Below are 16,679 nucleotides of genomic sequence, written 5' to 3'. Positions count from 1 at the left end.
GGAGCGCTTCTGGGGTTCATGGACTTCTGTTACACACAGTCACCCGGACCACATCCCTTAAAACACGTTTGCCTTTTCCCTATTTACGATGGTACCTTACTGAAGAAGATGATCTCACTCCACAAATACACTGTCAAAGTCAATGTTTCTACTGCAAGGAAAATATGATTCATCAATATCACAAACGCCAGGGGTTTGTTTAACCCACTGCTAAGAGGCTACAGCTCAGTATTGGTGAAGCAGGAGAGAGCGGGTGTCCTTTATAGAGTGAAGGCTCTCAACACAGCTGTGCATGACTCAGAACTTCGGGTACTGGATGCTCGCGGTCACACGGAGCTTTCACTGAATCAGTAGTAGCTCTCTGCTCTGGCTCCTTTCTTGCCTCGCGAACACGAAAGATGAACTATGGACAGCAGTAAGAAGTTTGTGTTGTAGAGCAAACATTTGAAGGATGATCTAAGGATTGCAGAAAGCAGAGACTCACCCAAAAGGCAAGGAAGCCCCTAGAAGGCCCCAAGAAAGGGCAAAACGTGTTGAGCTGTTGATCTAGGGACTTTTCCAGGATTTGTGGTTGAAACTAGACAATGCTGAGGTAAATTTTATAGAGACTGGCTAGTTTTCTGAGCAGATAACAGGTCAAGCCAATGGAGGGTCCACGGGCTCCTGGCAGGTCGCATGGCCCAGCAAGGACATGGTAAGATCTGTTTCCACGCAGCTGTTAGTTAGGCTGACCTGCTCTAGGTAACTCTATATTGTCTAAAACAGTGTTTGTTTTTCAGGCTGTGCCTTTCCCTAGGAGACTCCATTTTTCCAGCTTTTGAGTCCATTTTGGGGGAGAAGGATGATAACAGCCTCTGGGTGAACCCAGCAACAGTACCATTTGTCAGCAGGGGCTGATAAATGACTTATTCCTGGGGAGATAAAGGGAGCCACCCTATAAGTTTATTAAGGAGACAGCATGCCCATGTATTAAAATCCTATCAGAGAAACCAGACCCCAAGAACTTATCAGACACCTCCCTTGCCTGGGCCATGTAAAGAGATAGACACTGGGATGGTATGGGCTCACATCAGCTCATCATCTGACACCTGGTAAGTATGTCAAGGGCCAAGGGCTCCCCAGCTTAGCGTGGCAACACACACTTCCCAATTGTCTATTATCGTCTGTTCTCCCGTCTGGGCCTGGACCTTACCTGTTTCTGCCCCGACACATCCTAGCCTCTTCGCCGTGAAATCTGCAGCCCTGTCCTCAAGGCTGACACTTGCCACTCCCTTGCAGTGCTGGACTGATTCGTTATCTTGTCTGCACAGGCCTTTTCTCAAGCCCCTTCCGAAGCCTCTTGAACTCTGCTACGGCTACTTTCACGAAGATTCATTCCCTGGCCTATCTAAAACTCAACGTGCACTGTGCGCTATGAGTGTTGATATTAGTAAATAAGATTGGAATGAAAGAACTTGCTTTGCCTCAGCCAAGTCATCAAGGTAGGTGTATTTTTCTGACAAATTGCTGTCATTAAATCCGTTAAACCTTGTGACTTATTTTTCGGTAAGTTCTGGCCTTGTGGAAAGGTATAACTACGTTCGCCTATGTTTCCAGCAGAAAGTGCTCACAAAAGTTGGTGGGGGTAGGGGGGTGGGGAGGGTAGGTCAGGCTTTGAGACCCCTGCTCATCTCTGACTTGCTTTGCTAGCTGCTGGCCTTGACAATCTGCTAGCCATTAGCTCCGGCTGATGTTGCTCCTGTGGACCTTGGAGGTTTCTTGCTGGATGCTAATCAAACTGTTCCCAGAGTAGTTTTATCATGGAGCTAACTACCACCACCCCATCAAGATAGCTGCTTTTCTCTGCTACGTTTGCATTTAACCCCAAGTCTATAGTGCAGTCTGGGGTAATCTGTTCACTGAGCCAGATGGAGGCGTTTCGGAAGTGTCTTTATTTCCAGTTTAGTCTCTCACAGTTAGACGAATTAGAAGCAAAAATATGTGAAAAGAGGACAGTGCTTTGATGGGAGATTCACGACAGTGCTTTGCCCATGTTCTTCAGGGTCGAGATTCACGGGACTCAGCAATCCAGCCAACTCCGGCTCCAAGCTCTGCCCTTCCTTGCCTAGTCAGCTAGCATGGTGATCCCACACAATGTTCCTCTCCTCCTCCTTTAACCCTAATATTCCTTCAACCCTAACCTCTATCTTTACTGTAACATTAGAGCACTTTGGTTCAATAACTAATAAATAAATAGAGACAGACAGAGCAGTGCTAATGTTGCAGTTTTGAGAGTATTTTTTTTAAAGAGGTTTACAAAATCTATAAGGATATAAAAGGAGCCTTTCTAAAAATCTCAGGAAAAAAAAAAGAGAGAGAGATTTTAAAATTAGCTAGCGCCCACTAGCTATTCAATTACAATTCGGAGATTATCTTTTCTGCCCGACAAAAATCTACAAGTTAGTATGTAAACTCAGGGAGCAATTTTCACCAAATAGCGGGAAGCACTAAAGAATTTAATAACCGTTGGGCGAGATTCTGAAACGCAGGCCCCGAGTCCCATCGTGTGCTACTTCATTTCCAAATCTCAGAGAGTCATCCTAAGGGTTTGCTGCAATTGTCGGTCTGCGTTGCATAAATACGGTTTCCATCCCATGGAATCCCCTTCAGCTCCTACTATGCCCAGAAGAACTGCTTTCATTTTGGCTCATCCAAACTGCCTGTCTTCCTGGTGTGGACTTTAGAAGTCCCTGGTTTCTTTTCAGTTTGGTTTTACTGACATACGACTTGCTGAGACACTTGGCTTCACTGGGATGTGATTTGATTAGCAACCATATATATATATATATATTTGTGTGTGTGTGTGTGTGTGTGTGTGTGTGTGTGTATGATGTATCCACAATCTTTGGGTGTGTGCGCATTGGTTACCATAGTCAGTTTAGTGAACATTTCCAGCACCTTTCATATTTTCCCTTTGTGTGGTCAGAGCACCTAATGCCTGTTTTTCTGTCATTAGTAATAATCATGATTCTGCGTGTTGGGTCCCTAGGAGTTACTCATCCTGAGTAAGTGAAACAGACTGTCTCTGACTGACGTCACTGCATCTTCCCCATCCCTCATCCTTGGCAGCCTCATTCTATTGTCTACTCTTGATGGTCTACAACCGAGATAATTAAGGTTTTCCTTTTTTTTTTTTTTTTTTTTTTTTTTTGGTGCCTGGATCATTTCACTTAGTATGTCTCCTGGGTTTATCTATGTCATCACAATAAGATTTCCTTCCTCTTAAGGGCTGAAGAATAGTCTATGTCTATGCTATGTTGTCTTTTAACTTTAAGCCATGGGCAGACATTTAGATAGGTTCCATGTCTTAGTTGTTCTGGACACTGTGGCAATGAACATGGAAGTGCATGAGCGCATGGAAGTGTCTTTGAGATGCGGGATCTACTTCCTTTGTGTAGATGCTCTGAAGCGAGGCAACTCAGAGACAGGTAGTTCTACTGTGGTGCTTTTATCATTTATTTAACTTTTGAGATATGATATCACATTCCCCTTCCCCTCGCCTCCCTCCAAAATCTTCCACGTACCCCTCCTTGCTGTCTTTCAAGCTTATGCCCCCCTTTTTCTCATTAATCATCATCATGTGCATCTATGTTCCTGAGTCTAACCTGCCCAGTCTGTGTAATGTTACTGGTATGATGTTTTCAGGACTGATCATTTGGTAGCAGATAACCAATTGGTGTGCTTTCCCTGGAAAAGATTCTCTCTCCTTCTCGGAGCACTCCTTAGGTGCCGGTGGGGTGTAGGGTTGTGATCTTGCAATACTTTCCCCTCCATTTTAGCTTGCCTGTCATGGTTGTCTTTGTTTGGCTCATGTTTAGGCAGTCAGGTTAATGAGACTTTACGGTTATAGCTTTTGACATCCTTGAGAGACGTAATCTCATAGCCAATTCCCAATTCCATGACCCTCCGGCTTTTACAATCTTTTATGATGTTTTCTGAGCCTTAGATATGGGAGTTGCTTTTAGACGTGTCACCTGGGACTGGGCTCCACAACTGTGCATTTTGATTGGTCATGGATTGTTATGTAATGGTCTCCATCTGTTGCAAAGAGAAGTTTCATCATCATCATCATTATTATTATTACTGCAATGTTACTACTATTTTTCCACAGTTACCCTGATGGTGTTCATTCCCAGCAACAAAGTACAAGGAAACCTACACCATCTCCAGCCCATGTCATCTTTTGTTTGCCTGTGTGTTGGCTATTTTGCAATGCCAGGATCAATATGAGATGCTCATTCATTCTAGGCAAATAGTTTAGCACTGAAGTATACCCTTATCTTTCGTCTAATAGCCATTCTAATTGGTGCAAGTTGATATCTAATTTGGGCCTAGATTTACATCTCCTTGATGATCAACGATGTCAGTCAGGCATTTTGAATATTCCTGTTGGTCATGTTTTTTTTTTTGGGGGGGGGTGGGTTCAAGGCAGGGTTTTCGGTGTAATTGTCCTGACTGTCCTGTAATTCACTACACAGGCTAGGCTGGCCTCTGGCTCACAAAGATCTGCCTGCTTCTGCCTCCTTGGCACTAGGATTAAAGATGCGCCATACTGTGCCTGGCCCTTTGTTCACTTCTTAATTGCTGGTTTTTTACTTGACCCTGGCAACGTCATATATGTGAACAACGTGTCTGGATTATACACACCCCAGGTCCTTCCCTCTCACTCCCTGTAGGCACCTTCAACGTATTTCCCTTCCCCTTCTCACGTCTTCTCCTGTTGTTGCTGAAGCCCAAACCCACTGACTCTGGTTACTGCTGCCTGTTGTGCAGGCAACCATAGTTGCAGTATTTACACGGGGGCAACGGCCATGTCATGAATTCACATGAGTCCTCCCGATCCCCCAGCTCTGTTCCCTGAGGCTTCATGCTCTAGATGTCCCTTTGAAGCTGAACACTCATTGCTCACTTCCTCCCAGCGCTTGGACTAAGTATGAGTCTCCACATCAACTGCTGATCACTTTGGAAAGAGGCTTCTCTGGCCAAGGATGACAGAAGCATTAATCCACACAAAGAAACATGAATCCAATTATTTATTGTCTTATTGCTGAGATATGGGTCTTCTCCGTATTCAATACTAACCTCTTATGAGGTATATTGTTTACTTACATTCTCACTCTTGTTATGAGTTGTCTGTTCATGCTGTTGCTTATTCCTCTATGGCACAAAAGTTTTATAACCTAATGCAATCTCATGTGTCTATTATTGTTGTTATTGACTCTTTTGGATACAATATTTTTTTTAAAAAATCATTGCCCAGACCAATTTCAAGAAAATTTTCTCCTTTAATTTTGTAGGGGTTTAATGACTTCCTTACATCTTCCCTTATTCCTTTTTGGGTTGGCATTTGTTTATTGTATAATGGTCGAATTTCATTCTCTGTCATGCCAACATACAGTTTTCTCAGTGCCATGTCTCGAAGAGACTATGCGTTCTCCATTGTATATTCTTGGCTCCAGAAGGTCAGTCCATCAGTGGAGAAAGCACAGATCCATTTCTTTCTGGTCATGATATGTCAGTGCTCCCAGGCTTTGTGGTCTCTTTTGAAATTGGGTAACATGATTCCTTTATCTTTGTGCTTGCTGCTCAAGATTTCTTCAGCCCATTGGGGTCCTTCGAGATTCCATTTAAATTTTAGGACTTCTTTTCCCTATTTCTATAAAAAGAGCTATTGTAATTTTCATAAGGTCTGCACTAAATCTACACAACACTTGGGCTACACAACAATATGGGCTTTGAATAATAGCAACTCTCCAAATACATGAATACCAAATATATTTCCACATGTTTGTTTTTACAATTTCTTTCATATATGTTTCATACCTCTCTGTGTACCTTCTTTGTTTAATTAATTTTAAAACATTTTTTACATTATAACTGATGATTTTCTTAATTAAGAAATGTTTATTGTTAGTATGTCAAAGATGTAACTATCATTGCATGTTGCTTCGTACCCAGCAATGTTAGTTCTCTGTGGTCTTTAGAGTTTTTCACAAGATCAATTTGTCTACAAAGGGACAATTTCACTTCTCCTTTCTAATTCAGAGCTTTAATGTTTATCCTTCCTGTCTAATTTTAGGTCTAGTGAGGGCTTCTAGTACTATATTAAAAGGGAGTAGTTAGAATATATACATCCTGTTTCCTTTGGGACAAAGCATCCCTGGTAACATTTCTGTATTTTGCATCCCATTTCTCCTACATCCTCTTAAAAATATGTTTGTAGTTTCTATAATGGTGGGGAGGGTAGAGCCTTGAAACGTGCCAGCCATATCCAGGGTGGTCTCAGTCTCCGATTATCCCTGACAATCTGTCAGATCATCATTTTACTCTTGGCATGAGACACTTTAGACAGCAATGTTTGGGTCCTTGTGTACAAATCAGCATGGGCTTTTTTAATTCCCAGGAAGACTCTGACATCCCACAACATGCCTATCCTCTGGGTCAATTGACACTGGGGGAAGTATGGGAGATAGTAGGATTAGCAGCCTCTATATTAACCGCACGAATAAAATAAGTACAAGAGAATTCTTCTAAAGACAAAAGAACAATTCCCTTAAGAAAACAGCAGGAGTCCCAAGCAAGTGAAATAAGATAATAAGTTCTATTATAGAACACGGCATGTGATAAGTCACTATAACATTGACAAACAATTTTACTATTGTTTCTTAGGCTTTGGTGTAGAGCCACTGCATATAGTAAAAGGAGTTCAATGATCCACAGACAAATAAGTAGTGTTGGGAAGTCTGGGGACATCAGTAGAGGCATGGCTTCTTCCAGTAGATCATGGTAAACTCACGGCCTGATGTGGAATATCAAGAGCCTATTTCTAAGCATCTCATGACGACTAGGATTTGTCTTTGGAGAAGCATAGATCTGCTCCCACAACACCACTAAAGGGCAGAAGACCTGGGGCTGGGCAAGGTAGCTCAGTTCATAAAAGCACTTGCCTGGTACATGCAAAGGTCTGCATCTGCATACGCTGGGCAACCCTGGCACTCACATGTTGGGTGTGGTGGGCACCCCTGTCCTCCCAGCACTATGGAGGTAGAGTCAGAGTGGTCAGAAGTTGAAGGTCACCTTCAGCTATAAAGGGAACTTGAGGCCAACCTGGACTAGAGTCCTTATCTCAAAATTAATAGCAGTAATGACAACAACAGTAATACATACTCATAGGTGACAGGCACAATTATTTCTTCACAGTGAAAAATGTTCCTTCAGATAATAACCAATCAGCAAAAAGAGGGTGGTCTGCTGATCCTGCATACAAAACGTTTCAAAAAAAAAACAAAAACAAAACCAGTGTGTATTATGTTTTTCAGGAAAAGAAATGCTTTATATCCCCCCAAATTAAAATTCTTCTCTACAATAAAAGCAGTCACTTCATTCTGTCTGCGCTAATATGTAATAAGTTGCTTGCACTTCAGAGATGCATGGTTTATATTTAATGAAGCCACATTGGTGCCCGTTACAATTTTTTTTTTTTTTTCAAAACTCCCAGATTGTTCACTAATTCTGTTTTTGTTTGTTTGGTTTGGTTTGTATTTTTATGTAGACTTTAAAACTAACAAAAGTACTTTCTATTTATTTATTTTAGCTATATTTTTAGTGTGTGTGTGTGTGTGTGTGTGAGAGAGAGAGAGAGAGAGAGAGAGAGAGAGAGAGAGAGAGAGAGAGAGAGAGAGAGAGAGCATGTTTGGCGTCCATCTCAGTCACTCTCCTCCTTGCCTTTTGAGACAGGGTCTCCCTGTCCTGGCGCCCCCTGCCGGCCAATGAGCTGCAGGGACTCTCCGGTCTGCTTCCTCAATGCTGGGATTATAAGCATGTGCAGCTGTGCCTGATTTTTCTTACTTGGGTTCTGGGGTACAAACTCAGGTCCTCCCGCTTAGCGAGCACTTTACCAGCCGAGCCATCTCTCCTCCAGTAAGGTTGAGAGTTCAGTCTGCTTGTGCCCTAACCTCACTATGGCCACCAAGACCTGTGTTCTCCGCAAATGAATTCAGACTGTGTGTTGAAGAAGTCTGGCAAGGTCATGGGGAACGAAAAGAAGCACTCTCGGGGTGTGAGTGGACAAGGGCCGAAGGGGCCACTGTGGGGAGTATGTGGGGTCAGAGCCAGGAATAGAGAGATGACTGGAGTGGAAAACACTCATGAGGTGTTTTCCAGCAAAGGGACACTTGTGCTAGTCTGCAGGCTCAGACAGCAATCATATGTTCCAAAGTCTCAGGACATACCTCTTCCCTGGGGCTGTTTTTCCCCGCCAGGTTGATTGGCAGGCATTTTTATGCCCAGATGACTGACTGGTCTACAGGGTTATCTTTAGCCCTTGTCAGAAAGCATTTTACTGGATAGTAATCTTCCTGGGAGTTCAGAAAGTCATGCCTCTACCCAACACCACAGACACAATTCATATCTCAACCTTTTAACTGCAAATTATATAACATAGTAAACTAAAAAGAACTAAGGAAGGAAGGGAGGAAGGAAGGAAGGAAGGAAGGAAGAAAGGAAGGAAGGAAGGAAATCTCTGCACATGTAGTGCCAGGAGGACTCTGAGCATCATCCTACCTTCATACAGCATCAGAAACGAGTCACCCACTTCCTAGAATCGGCAGGGTGTGGCCACTCATTGGCTTCAACACTAATATGCCAGTGTTTATCACTCAGTCACAGCAAAAACAATATACGTAGCATAAGTGTAGATTTCCAAAGCAGTTAAAACACTTAGTGAAAGCTAGTATTAATCTTAATATTCTCTCTTAAATATGTGACAATAATACGCAAGTGTGGCGGTTTGAAAGAAAATGGCCCCCAAAGGGAGTGCCACTGTCAGTAGGTGTGGCCTTCTTGGAGGAAGTGTGTCACTGTAGGGCTGGGCTTTGAGGTCTCTTTTCTCATGCTTCCCTCAATGTGACAAGTAACAACAACAACAAGACCCAGAGACTGGCTCAAGCTTCAAGCTGAAGATCAGAGAGGCAAAGCAGCCAAGCCAGTAGCTCTTCCCTCTACCCAGCTGAAATGGCGATCCCGTCTCCACAAACCCTCAGGGACAAAAGCTCTCAGTTCCTGTCTCCTCCTCCTTAGATTCCCCTCTCTGCTCCTATCACTCCGGTCTCCACTTCCCTAGAGTGCTGGGATTAATGGCTGTGATCCTAGGTGCTGAGATCACCTTTATGTAAATGTTTCTTTAAGGACTGGATCAGTTGAGATCCATCTACCTCCTAATCCCGAGGCCTGGGATTAAAGGAACTAGCTCCTATAGCTAACTAGTGTGGCTGCTTTGCTATTTGGATCTTCAGCGGTTTAATAAATCATAAACAGTATGCCACCACAGTGACAGTCAACTTCTCGTTGCCTGTAAGATGCAGCACGCTCAGCTCCGGCACCATGTCTGCCTGCACACCGCCATGCTCCCCATCATGATGACAGTGGACGGAGCCTCTGGAACTGTGAGCCAGCCACCCTCAATGAGAAGTTTTCTTTAGAAGAGTTGCCATGGTCGTGGTGTTTCTTCATAGCAATTGCAAACCTTAACTAAGACACCAAGCTGTTTTCCAATGGTACTTTCATATTTAAGGAAATTTTCTTAAAAATTAGAAATCCAATTAGTCTTAATAGCTTTTGGATAAAAATGCGGTAACTACTTGGCAAACGGCACCAAAGTGAAAACTGCGTCAATAACCAGTCAGGACTGCGTCAATAACCAGTGCTGGATAGACACGCCCCCAGGCCAATCTGATGGAGGCAATTCTTCAGCCCAGGATTTCTCTTCACAGATGTTCCAAGTCGGCTAACACATAAAATAACCCACTTTTCCTTCCCGAATCCCACCCCCAAGTGCAGTTGCTTCAGAGCCAACACAAGGCTCTGACCAGCTTTATTTTCTTTTCTGTCTCCTTCAGATACTGGCTCCATGCCTACGTCAAAAGGCACGGTTTCTCTCTTCCTTCTCCCCATCCTCCTCCTCCTCGCAGTTGCCAAGAGCTTGCCTGCCTTGTGGGTTTTTTGTATAAGTTTTGGGTTAGTCTTTGTTGTTTCCCTAAAGTCTCAAATTGATGGGTTAACGTTCGGATGTATCTCCATGTTATCAGCTCATTCCCTGTCTTGGGACACCTCGTCTTTATGGATTTTTCATCTGCCTTTAGATGTTCCATTTGTCCGGTGTCTCTGGATGTCCTGGTTGGATATTTTATGTGTTCCTGTTGACCGGAGTTCTCTGGATGTCCCTGTTGGATATCTTAGATGTTTCATTTGTCCACTGGTCTCTGGATGGCCTTGTCAGAATCATTGAATCAGAATCCACCTGGGACTTTGTTCATTTTTTTCTGGAAAGACAGGGGCATAACCTTACTCAGATGTTAATATCAGATCTTTTTTCATTGATTAGTCTCTAAACTGTTTCATTTAATATATTCTTTAGGGTCTGTCTCGTCTAGGGAAAAATGCTTTGGGGCAGCAGGAAGAGTATTATCCTTTAAACTGAGCTTTGTTTGTTTTGTTTTTCAAGGCAGGGTTTTTTTGTATGGCCCTAGCTGTTCTGGAACTGGCATTGTAGACCAGGCTGATGTAAGACTCACAGAGCTGCCTCTGCCTCCCAGTGCTGGGATTAAAGGTGTGTGCCACCACTGCCCAGCAAATACATATTTATTTTGTTTTGCCTTATTTTATTCTTAATTTAAAGTCAGAATAGCAAAACAGTATGTGAGGATTTAGGTGGGTGCACATATCTCTTTTAATTTATTTAATTTTTAATTTGCCAGTTAAAAATTTGATGGTGTCATTCCACAATAGCTTGACCCTGTGGATAATATGGGATTTTAGTAACACAGTTAATATTAAAATTCCTCAAATCCAGGCTGTTTCTGACTCTGTTGTCTGCTCTTGGGACCTGTTCCTCCTATTCGATTGCCTCATCCAGCCTTACTAGAAGAGGAGATGCCTAGCCTTACTGCAATTCGATATACCATGGCTAGTTGATATCCATGGGAGGTCCTCCTCTATCTGAAGAGAAACAGAGGAGGGGAAACTTTGATTGGGATGTAAAAACAAACAAAATTTCCTCAAATCATTTGCCAACATAAGCAGGACCATTACTACCATCTAGTGTTAATGGGTCCTTACAAGGAGATGTGTAAAAAGCTATTGGACAAAGTTAAATTTCAGATAAGATACAATGGCATTTCTCTGGAGCCCCATGCTGTGTGTGAGGCTGTGTTCTGCAGCTGACTCGTTAGGGAGAGGCATTGTGCACAGATCTCTACATACCTGACAGCAGAGGAGGCTCCAGACACACGCAACTGGAGCTTCATATGTGGCGTTGATGTCCATTTAGAACTAATTATGTACTAATGCTGCACAATAATGGATGTATATCATGTAGAATAATGTCTTTATTAGGGGACAGGTTCTCATGAGCCTCTTCTATCTCCCTTGCCTGAGTTTGATATATATATATTTTTAAATCAGACCAAGGGGAAGCATAAAACAAACAAAACCCCCAAACCTATATACTATATTAATAGTGGCATTGACCTTTAATTTTTTTAATTTAAGGTTTTTAACTTGAGATTTGTCATCTTTAGGACAGTTTTAATTATGGATCTTAAAAGACTTTCCTTCTAGGTAACAGGATATTTAGAAGTACCTGAGAAATAATCACAGAATATCCTGAAGGAGGAAACAATTGGATTTTCCCATGCAAGCATAAAAGTATTTATTTATTGGATACTGCACACGAACCAGAATTGTGAGCATCAAAGCACGACAGTCCATGGAGGCGTGTTGGGAGGTTTTTAGTTTTTACCACATTCTGCAGACAGTGTGATGTCTCAGATTCTCAAGCTGGGCCAGAAGTAATTTTAGGCTAAAGTTAGGTTGCTGGCCACCGTATTTCCAGAAGAAATTATTTTAAAAGCTTGTTTGATTTTAATTTACTCCTGCATTCCTTTTTTAATTCACCTCAAAACCTGTCTGCATTGCTATCTTAAAGATGGTCATGATGTTGCACAAAATACAAATTCAAAAAGTGAAACTCCCGTAGTAAGAGACAAGATAAAATTTCCTGTCTTGCTAATGCCGCTGTTGAACTGATGGAGCTACAGTTAAATTAGAGCAGGAAGTATAATCTAAGTGGCTGGTGAAGCCTGTTTAGTACACATTTTAAATGTCGTATTTAGCATATCTCTGAGGAGTGTGCGGGCCATCTATTAAGTATGTCTGACTTTTAAACCAACTTTGCTTTTTGTTACTTGCTTTTTGTCTTAACCTTGCCTTTGTAAATAAATTAAATTTTTTACTAAGGACAAATTTGGTTCTGAGCACATTAAAGAATTTGATCTTTTGTAAGGCGATTGACCATTAACTTGTACGTCTTACCTTTAATAGTAAGTTAGTAACTTTTATAAGATTGGGGTTTTATAGTTTTACTCCTACTAAAGTTTGACCTTAAGTTTTTGAATCGAGTATCTCTTAGCATCAAAATAAAACTTTAAATTATAAATACAGATGTAAAGACAAAGAGGCTACACATATATCTTCAACTCAGTTTTACTAGCCTGAATAGACCTTAGGAATTTATAGACCTTACTCATCAAATATACATGCTGTATCTTATTCAAAATTTTCTAGAAGCCTGAACTTGAACACAGTTAACAAAGACATAAGTGGTTAGACATATATCTCTAAGTCAGTTTTTGTTAACATGCATATATTTTTGTAATTTTAGAAATTTCTTATCGTATAAAAGTCCATCCTATTCCAAAATATCTTGGAGACCTGTTATTGCCTCTCCCCGGTCCTACAACCAGGATCAAAGGTGACTAATAATCCAAATGGCCTTTATAGCCAGGGGCTCTCCAAGCTCCCACAACCAGGGCTGGAGAAGATACCTAATAGTGGAAATGACCTTTACATTATCTGTATTGCCAGAGGCTTCCCCCCTTCCCAAGTTCCCACAACCTGGACCAGAAGTGACTAACAGCCCAAAGGGTCTCTACACTAGCTGTATAACCAAAACCAGGCCAGAGCATTCCCTAGGCCTGTAAGCGAATGCAGGTACCCTATCTATAACTCTTGGAAGAAATGACATGTTTTGATGTAATCACACTGCCTTTGTGCACCATGGATTGCATTACACCAGGAAACTTTTTTCCCCCTAAATTATACTGGGTTAAATTTGTCCAGAATAAACTGTCTGCCCTCAGACTCCCCAAGCCTAATAAAGGTTGACACAGTCAATCTGAACTGAGTTTTCGTTCTCACCTCTTGGTGGCTTGCTTCTCTGCCTGGACACCTGCAGGGTCTCCCCTCAACAGACAACAGTCAGTGTGGTGCTTTGAATAGGCGTGGCCCCATAGACTCACGCATTTGAAAGCTTGGTCCACAGGGAGTGGCTCTATTAGGAGGCGTGGCCTTGTTGGAGTGGGTGTGGCTTTGTTGGAGGAAGTGAGTCACTGGGGGGTGGGCTTTGGGGTCCCAGAAGCTCTAGCCAGTTCTCTGCTTGCTAATCCCGGTAGAGCTCTCAGCTCCCTCTCCAGCACGGCATCTGCCTGCCTGCTGCCTTGCAGTGGACTGAACCTCTGAAAGTGTAAGCCAGCCCTGGTTACATGCTTTCCCTTCTAAGAGTTTCCATGGTCATGTTGTCTCTTCACAAGATTCAAACCCTAACTAAGACAATCACTGAAGACTCCTCCCCCTCCCCCTCCTCATCCTCCTCTTCCTCTCCCTCCTCCTCCCCTTCCTCCTCTCTCTCTTCCTCCTCCTCTTCCTCCCCTTCTCTTCCTCCTCCTCTCCCTCCTCCTCTTCCTCTTCCTCCTCTTCTCCTTTTCCTCCCCCTCCTCTTCCTCTCCCTCCTCTTCCTCTTCCTCCTCTTTCTTCTCCTCCTCTTCCTCTTCCTCCTCCTCTTCCTCTCCCTCCTCTTCCTCTCCCTCCTCTTCCTCTTCCTCCTCTTTCTTCTCCTCTTCCTCTTCCTCCTCCTCCTCTCCCTCCTCTTCCTCTCCTTCCTCTTCCTCTTCCTCCTCTTTCTTCTCCTCTTCCTCTTCCTCCTCCTCCTCTTCTCCTCTTCCTCTCCCTCCTCTTCCTTTTCCTCCTCTTCCTCCTCCTCCTCTTTCTTCTCCTTTTCCTCTTCCTCCTCTTTCTCTTCCGCCCCCTCTTCCTCTCCCTCCTCTTCCTCTTCCTCCCCCTCTACCTGTCAGTCCTTTCAGCCCAGAGACAGAGCAGAGAGGCGACACCTGAGTTCTAAGGGTGGCAGGACCTTACTGTGAGCTAGCTTGGCAGCTCTAGAGCTTTGTTTATTTGCTTATTTTATTTCTGTTTGTTTTTTTTGTTTTGTTTTTCCCTTATAGAGATAATAACTCAGTCCCTTCATGGGAAAAATAAAAACAAGCCCAACTTCTAATACAGAAGCAGTTGTAGAGGCTGTAAAGAACTTAAGCCAATGCTGATAAAAACCTGAGGTATTGTTCATTCAGGGCAAGGAGGGCATTCTCTTCTCCTGCCCATCAAATAAGTACTTGAGTGAATGCTTAACTTTCATGGTAATAACGAAATTTATAATTTCAAGCTATCAATTGAATACCTTCTTATCTGCCTATCACTATTCTGCTCTTTAATTGCTTTCTGGAGACTTTTATCTCTGATTCTTCACAAGGACAGGAGCAAAAATATAAAATATGGTGTGCAGCCTAAACTCGCCGTAATCAATCAGCTTTCATTAGCTGTTTCTCAGCCACTGACTATTTTAACCAATCCTGTTTATTTGAATTCAGTTGACAGTTTATTGGATGGACTAAGGAAGGCTCATCTTCCAGTGCTTGTGGATAGCTTTGGAGACCCAGCTCCCACATCCGTACCCAAAATGGGTATCCTGAAAGCAGATTAAGGCCCAGCATTAACTGACCTCATATACAAACGGCACAGAGAATAAAAACTGGCCTAGCCTGAGAGAGAATAGGAATGTTGCAGAAAGACTGTGCATGTAAAATGATGGGGTGGACCGAAACATTTGGAGTGAGGTCCTTGAGGGTGGAGTTTAGTAAATGGAAAGTTGGAATGGATGGGACATGCACAGTCTGGATACAGAAATGGGGAAGAGACAAAACTGGAAAAAAAAAAAACAGCTAGTGCATTCCTTCAGCTTCAGTAAAGCAGTTTCCTCGCTTTACAAAATAATAAATAAATGAATGAATCTAATCCCAGTGAGCCATGAGAGTAAGGCTGAACTGCCGGGACCTCTGCCTCTAGAAAACGCTAGCAAGGAAGACCTGCCTAGGAGGAAAGCCAGGGACATCTGTTGCTCTTATTGGTAGAAGAAAGCACCTATAAAACTTCTCAGTCCCACTGGGTGCTCTGTTTATTATTGTATCTCCCCTTTTACAATGGGGAAGTTCTTAGGAGACTAACGTCCCTGGTGTCCTTGGTTGTGTGTGGGTGCAAGGCCCTTTGTGCTGTGCTCCCAAAACAAAGCACAGGAACTTATGAGACAGGCCTAAAACGCTCTATGTAGACCAGGTTAGCCTTGAACCTGAGGTAACCCTCCTGCCTCTGTTTCTCAGCCTGCTGCATGATATTAATTGGCAAAGAGCCTGATACAGAGGGCCTGGGGATTACTGGCAAGCCCTGTCTTTTACTGAGCAGTTTAGACAAGTTCTGGTATCTTGGCAGGTAGAAAAGAAAGTTAACCAAGACAGGTGTGGTGGCACGTGCCTATAACCCCAGTACTGACAAGGGAGAGGCAGGAGGGGCTTAACCAGGCTGTAGACGTATAGAAACCCCTCCTGGGAGTTTAGTTTCCATCTCTGGGATCTGCTGAGATTCCTGGGAACCTAACCCTAACCCCACAAAGATCTATTTTCTTTAATCTCTAAAAGAAAGCAAAGCAAAAACAAACAAAAACAGGACTCTGTCATTTTTTGAGTTTTTATTAATTTGTAACTATTATGCAAATGTTTTTGTTTACAAAGCAAGAAGGAAAGGAGAGACAGAGGGGAGCTTCACAAATCGAAATTTAAGTTAACCTTCTCTCATTGGTTATTTATAGGTAAAGCATGTTAATATAAATACATACCAAGAATTGTGTGCTTTTCCATTTAAATGAAGCAGAGCCAACTTTCCCTGTTTACTTGTTTGCCTGTTGGTCATAGGTTTTGCTTTGCTTTGCTTTGCTTTGCTTTGCTTTGCTTTGCTTTGCTTTGCTTTGCTTTGCTTTGCTTTGCCTTACTATGATTTTGAGGCAAAACTTTGCTGTGTATCCCTGGTTGGCTTTACACTTCAGTTGTTACCCAGGTGGACCTTGAACTTGGTGGCAAGCCTTCCAAGTGCTAGGATTCCCATGTTTAAATAAAAGGATTCACTCCCAACTCCTAAGACCTTTATACTTAAATATGGATTTCAATTAGAAGAAATTATAATATACTTTATGAGGCAAATAGAAGAGCCTGGCTGCATTGCTTATCTCTGCTTTCCATGTCACTGTTCATCACCTCTTGAATTATGGACTCTCCTTCTCTACCTGAGCAAGGAAGGTCTCTTGATTGTTTACCAGCGCTTCAAAATGAATGACCTGTAACCCGTATGTACCTTTGACTAGCTTATTTACAATATGAAACTGTGTTGAATTAATGTTTAATCTCTGAAATGGCCTGGAACAA

At 42.7% G+C, this 16,679-nt stretch overlaps 1 protein-coding gene across 1 annotated transcript in view; it reads left to right on the top strand.

The window, feature by feature from the left end:
- Positions 1-1,395: 1,395 nt before the first annotated feature.
- Akr1d1 (aldo-keto reductase family 1 member D1) overlaps positions 1,396-16,679 on the top strand; it is a 51,868-nt gene continuing 36,584 nt past the window's right edge. Inside the window, exon 1 of the mRNA XM_051174706.1 lies at positions 1,396-1,481. The gene's annotated coding sequence lies outside the window, so the exon portion shown is untranslated. The remainder of the gene's footprint in view (positions 1,482-16,679) is intronic.

This window comes from Phodopus roborovskii, unplaced genomic scaffold (genome assembly GCF_943737965.1).
Source record: "Phodopus roborovskii unplaced genomic scaffold, PHOROB, whole genome shotgun sequence".
Taxonomy (NCBI): domain Eukaryota; kingdom Metazoa; phylum Chordata; class Mammalia; order Rodentia; family Cricetidae; genus Phodopus; species Phodopus roborovskii.
Note: the sequence above shows the minus strand (reverse complement) of the source record. Positions and strands in the feature narration are given on the sequence as shown.